The sequence below is a fragment of the Pseudorca crassidens genome, chromosome X (assembly GCF_039906515.1).
Source record: "Pseudorca crassidens isolate mPseCra1 chromosome X, mPseCra1.hap1, whole genome shotgun sequence".
NCBI lineage: Eukaryota > Metazoa > Chordata > Mammalia > Artiodactyla > Delphinidae > Pseudorca > Pseudorca crassidens.
Genome location: NC_090317.1, coordinates 12,079,391 through 12,086,028, shown reverse-complemented (window position 1 = coordinate 12,086,028; position 6,638 = coordinate 12,079,391).

Sequence of the window (6,638 nt, the reverse complement as noted above, 5' to 3'; positions counted from 1 at the left end):
CCATGCTTCTCTCCATAGTGGCTGTACCAATTTACATTCACACTAACAGTGTAGGAGGGTTCCCTTTTCCCCATACCACTCCAGCATTTATTGGTTGTAGATTTTTTGATGATGGCTATTCTGACCAGTATTAGGTGATACCTCATTGTAGTTTTGATTTGCAGTTCTCTAATAATTATGATGTTGAGCATCTTTTCATGTGTTTCTTGGCTACCTGTATGTCTTCTTTGGAGAAATGTCTATTTAGGTCTTCTGTCCATTTTTTTATTGGGTTGTTTGTTTTTTGATATTGAGCTGCATGAGCTCTTTGTATATTTTGGAGGTTAATCCCTTGTCAGTTGCTTCATTTGCAAATATTTTCTCCCATTCTGAGGGTTGTGTTTTCGTTTTGTTTATTGTTTCCTTTGCTGTGCAAAAATTTTTCAGTTTAATTAGGTCCCATTTGTTTATTTTTGGTTTTATTTTCATTACTCTAGTTGGTGGATTGAAAAAGATCTTGCTGTGATTTATGTCGAACAGTGTTCTGCCTATATTTTCCTCTAAGAGTTGTATAGTATCTGGCCTTTCATTTAGGTTTTAATCCACTTTGAGTTTACTTTTGTGTATGGTGTTAGGGAGTGTTCTAATTTCATTCTTTTACATATAGCTGTCGAGTTTTCCCAGCACCACTTATTGAATAGGCTGTCTTTTCTCCATTGTAGATTCTTGACTCCTTTATCAAAGATAAGGTGACCATATGTGCGTGGGTTTATCTCTGGGCTTTCTATACTGTTCCATTGATCTATATTTCTGTTTTTACTACAAGTGCCACATTGTTTTGATGACTGTAGCTTTGTAGTATAGATTGAAGTCAGGGAGCCTGATTCCTCCAGCTTCATTTCTCTTTCTCAAGAGTACTTTCAGTATTTGGGGTCTTTTGTGTTTCCATACAAAATGTAAAATTTTTTGTTCTAATTTTGTGAAAAATGCCCTTGGTAATTTGATAGGGATTGCATTGAATCTGTAGATTGCTTTGGGTAGTATAGTCATTTTCACAATGTTGATTCTTCCAATCCAAGAACATGGTATGTTTCTCCATCTGTTTATGTTATCTTTGATTTCTTTCATCAGTGTTTTATAGTTTTTAGAGGATAGGTTTTTCACCTCCTTATTTAAGTTTATTCCTAGATATTTTATTCATTTTGATGCGATTTTAAACAGGATTATTTTCTTGCTTTCTCTTTATGATAGTTCATTATTAGTGTATAGAAAAGCAACAGATTTCTGTATATTAATCTGGTATACTTCAACTTTGCTCAATTCATTTATTATTTCTAATAGTTTTTGGGAGGAGACTTTAGGGTTTTCTATATAAGGCATTATGTCATCTGCAAATAGTGACAGTTTTACTTCTTCCCTTCCAGTTTGGAAGCCTTTTATTTCTTTTTCTTATCTGATTGATGTGGCTAGGACTTCCAAAACTATGTTAAATAGAAGTGGTAAGAATGGATATCCTTGTCTTTTTCCTGAATTTAGAGGAAAGACTTTCAGCTTTTCACCATTGAGTGTGATGAAGAACAGCATATTGTTTATGTGTAGGCTCTAGAGCCAGATTCTCTACATACAAATTCCAATTCCTTTGTTTTTACTACTGTATGACTTTCTGCATAGGAATGTTGTAGATGTTAAGTGAGTTAACGTATGTAAAGCACTTAGAAAAGTGACTGAAAATGAGGAAGCACTCACTAAATGGTGGAGGCATTCGTTATTACCTGGAACTGCCAACAGTTTCATTGCTCACCTACCATAAAAAATACTCAGATGTGGAAGGGTGGATTTATAGCATTTCTTCTGTAAATTGCATATGGAAGACATTGCCAAAACACCTGTTTCGTTGAAATGCTCCACCCCATGTAGTCCCTTGTTCCACAAAGTCAGCTGCATGGAACCAGCAGCATTGGCATCTCCTGAGAGCTTTTTAGAAATGAATATCTTCAAGTCCCACTCCAGACCTACTGAATTTGTATCTGCATTTTAACAAAATTCCCTGGTGATGAAGTGGCACATTATATAGTTTGAGAAGCTCTGATATAGCACAGTGGTTAATAACATAGGCTTTGTATTCAGACCCATGCTAAGTTCTGTTGATTATAAACTCTGTGATCTTGGAGAAGATTCCTCAACTGTCTGAGCCTTATTTCATCAGCTATAAGAAAATGGAATAATAATAATACCTATCTCACTGTGCTGTTGAGAGGATTGGCACATGGTAGGTGCTCAGTAAACAAATGTTAATAGTTATATTGTTACAATTATCATCAGAGTGTTCAGCAAGGCTGAGACAGGCCAGATGGAAAGCTGTCTCCATGGAGTCAGCATATGAGAGAGAGAGCACTTGGGGATGGATCAAACCTGAAGAGTCACAACCCAAGGTATTTTACTGAACTACACTGGAGAGAATAATGTTATCTTGGGGAAAGCCTAGATCCTAAGCAGAAGAGAGAACAAAAGGGGTGTAGCATTGAATGGGCAAGGCAAAAACATCATGGTAAGAACAAGTTGAAGATTTGAAGCCAGGAGAAACAAGAAGTAGTTGAGTGTGGAGTGTGACTCCTGGTGCTGAGAGGAGATCGCGTCTCCAACACTGGGCATGTAGCAAGACTTTGCTGTTATGTACTTGGCTGACTTGGCCAGAACAAATGTACCTTTTTTTTTTTTTTTTGCGGTACACGGGCCTCTCACTGTTGTGGCCTCTCCCGTTGCGGAGCACAGGCTCCGGATGCGCAGGCTCAGTGGCCATGGCTCACGGGCTCAGCCACTCCGTGGCATGTGGGATCCTCCTGGACCGGGGCACAAACCCATGTCCCCTGCATCGGCAGGCGGACTCTCAACCACTGCGCCACCAGGGAAGCCCCAAATGTACCTTTTTTAAGGCACTGTATGGGCTCCACATGCACCACTCCTAGAACATCATGAACCTGGGTCTGTTGAGACCCCAAACACATCAGTCCATCTCATCTACTGTGTATTTTACTTCTTCCTAGGATCAAGCACATAAAGTAGTGTTTCACCAGGTGCAGTTCTTTTTACCCTACTTAGATCAATGTTTTCAGAAAGGCTTTCTGTACCCACCTAATCTAACTAGCACCCCCTCCATCTCTGTCTTTCTCAATACTTTATTTTAATTCTCTGTGTGTTATTTATGGTTACGGCATGTTTTCTTGTTTATTTATTTGTTTTGTTGAGTGTCTCCTCTGATTAGAATTTACGAAGCTCCATGAGGTCAGATCTTTGGCAATCTTGTTTGTAACTTGTCCTCCAGGTGTAGAACAGTGACTGGTGTGTAGTACATTCTAGTTTGCAGTAGTTGTTGAATGTATTAATATATTTCCTGAATTTGTTCTGTACTCTCATTTTCATGTCTTATCTCTGGTTGTTCCCTTTTTCTGACATTTATTTGCCCCCTCATATTTTTCTGTGGGTATCGTTTACATTCTTTCTTGAAAACCTCACTCAAATCTCACTTCCTCCATAAGAATTCCTGTATTCCCAAGTCTGAAACAACTACACCACTTAATGTTTTGTATGAAATAGTCATTTTTGTTCTAAGAGAACAATTAGGGGCAAACAAGGGCATCAGTTTTGACAATTATTGCATTCTGCTTTGAGTCACAAGTATTGATTCTAGTATCATAACCACAAAATTGCAAGTTCTTAGAGAAATATGCGGTATCATCTTAGTGTCCTCTGTAGCACTTAGCAAATGACATGCTCATAGGAGGCAGTAGAGTATGCTTGTTAAACATTTAGGTGGTGGAATTAGACAGTATGGGTTTAAATCCCACTTGGTAACTGTTGTGATCTTGCATGAAATATTTAACCTCAGTTTCTTCCTTTGCAAAATGGGGGCAGCTAATGGTGCCTACCTCATAAGATTATATTCAAGGATGTACATGATCATACGTATGAAACATTTACCACAACGTCTATACTATAATGGGCACTCCATAAATTTAGCTTTCATTATCATAGTCATAATTACTAATATTATCATTAGGGATGCAAATGGTTTATTAAATTTATTGGAAAAACACTAAGGTTTATAAGGTATCAGGTTTTTTTCCTATTCAAATATTAAATTAAATTCAATCATTTATCTGAATGTTTGTATAATTATCATATTTGAAAAAAAAAGCTTTATTTCCTAGGTGATATCTGTGTGTTTCTTACTGTTTATTCCCAAATGGAAAGAAAGTGCTTTATAAAATTGAGATGTCTAGATAACAATCTGTAATTGATTGCATTTTGGCATCAGATTACTTATATTCTACACCCTTTGAAGATAAATATAAAATCCATTTGCATTATATAGCATCTTTAAAGGCTATACTTTGTAGTAATTAATAAAATATTATATATTTAAAAGTGACAACTCCCTTTACTACAAAATACATGTATTTTAAATGGCTTATGACCACATTTCATAAAAGTTTGTAAGAACATAAGGCTTGTGTTTTAATTTTGAAGGTTCAGTATTAATCACAGAACTTTACTTGGGTTTCTCTTTTAACATAACTCATGCATGATTTAAATGGTAAAATTATTACATAGTTTAGCATGGCAAATAATTTTAAGTTTTTCACTACTAATAACAGTTATGATTATCTCACTCTTCTATAATACCCTAAAACTTTATAACATGACTATATGTTTCCTGAAGTTTATGAGTAGTAGTCTGTTCTACAAAGTCTATACTAACAATGGCATTAGTTTACCAGACTATTTGTAGAAATAATCTAGTTTAGAAAAATTAGCTTTAATTATTAAAAATTTTCCAAAATTATACTTCCATAAGAAATCAGTTTTGGCTACCTTAAATTTATGAGTATGAGATGATTGTGTGTGTGTGTGTGTGTGTGTCTGTGAATGTGCTTACATGCATGTGCATTTGTACTCCTGTATGCCCACATGTATAGTCACACATTAAGTTTGATTTTGGGAGAAGCATACATTTGCAAATAAACAAGCATGCATGTAAAACATAACACTTTATGAAGATATGCTTACAAAGAGCTAAAAAATGTGACCGCCTTTCGATCATGCCTTCCTGCCATTCAGCTCTCTTTTTAGATCAAATGTTACCTCCTTTCAGAAGTCACCAGTCACCAGATCTAGAGTACTTCCCACACCATGCCGCATGCCCTGAGCCATTTTTTCCAGGAATCAGTTTCTGCTAGATGTTACATAATAGGTACTCAATAAATATTTATTAAATGAATTAATATCTGCTACTCACAGATGAGATTTAGCAGGCAGTGCCCTCATCCAGTGTTTCTCAAACTTAGCTATGGATCAGAAATTACCCAGGAAACTTTAAAATCCTCAGTTATCAGGAACTCAGTCCTGGAGATTCCATTCAAAAGGTCTGCTTTGTTTATTGCTGTTTCCCTAGCATAGCAAGTGGCATATAGCTAGAGTTCAAGTAAATATTGGTGTAATCATTACTTATATTATTATGGTGTTTTACTTATAGTAGCCTTCAGTCTGATTACCTGCCTCCAGTTGCTCCTCTATCTCCATGTTCTCGTACCCTTCCATTTCATTTTCCATCTCACTCATGGAGTGCTGCTCTGAACTAGCAAAACTGAACATGGCACCAACCTGCATAAAATTCATCATTCTCTGTTTTCTTCAGGATGAAATCCAAAATCCTTACCCAGTGAGCAGGACCTTTCACAAACTGATTCTAGCCTACCTTTCTAACCTTTTTAACACTGAACTTCTCCCAGTATACCATGCCTTTTCATATGCTATTTCATTGGTCTGGAGTGTTTTCCCTTTTTCTATATCAAATCCTTTTGTTTACTTTAAGACACAAATCTAATGTCACTTCCTCCAGGAAGCCCCTCCTGAATTTTCTAGGCTTAGTTAGCACTTAGCACAAAACCTGTTCTATATTTAGAACATAAAGGCAAGCATTATTATTATCCAATCATAGTATCAGCTGTGGTTATTTTCAACTTTATTTTTTTGTTTTTTTTGTTTTTGTTTTTGCGGTATGCAGGCCTCTCACTGCTGCGGCCTCTCCCGCCGCGGAGCACAGGCTCCGGACGCGCAGGCCCAGCGGCCATGGCTCACAGGCCCAGCCACTCCGCAGCATGTGGGATCTTCCCAGACTGGGGCACGAACCCGTGTCCCCTGCATCGGCAGGCGGACTCTCAACCACTGCGCCACCAGGGAAGCCCCAACTTTATTTTTTAAAATGAGAAACTAGAGGCAAAAGCTTTGAGTGAAGCTAGGGTAAAACTTTTAACTACTGGGCAAAGGAATTTTCTTTGCTGTCTTATCTTTGTACTGACTCTCCAAGGATAAGATGAAACTTTGAGGAGATATTTGCTTCAGAGACAATCTCTATGTCCTTCAGGTCAGTCTGTTGTCAGAAGCAGCATCGTGACATATCACTTCAGGATTAAAATGGAGTTTTTGCAAGTACCATATGCTAACACATATATATGGAATCTAAAAAAAAAAAACGTGTTCTGAAGAACCTAGGGGCAGGACAGGAATAAAGACGCAGATGTAGAGAATGGACTTGAGGACATGGGGAGGGGCAAGGGTAAGCTGGGACGAAGTGAGAGAGTGGCATGGACATATATACA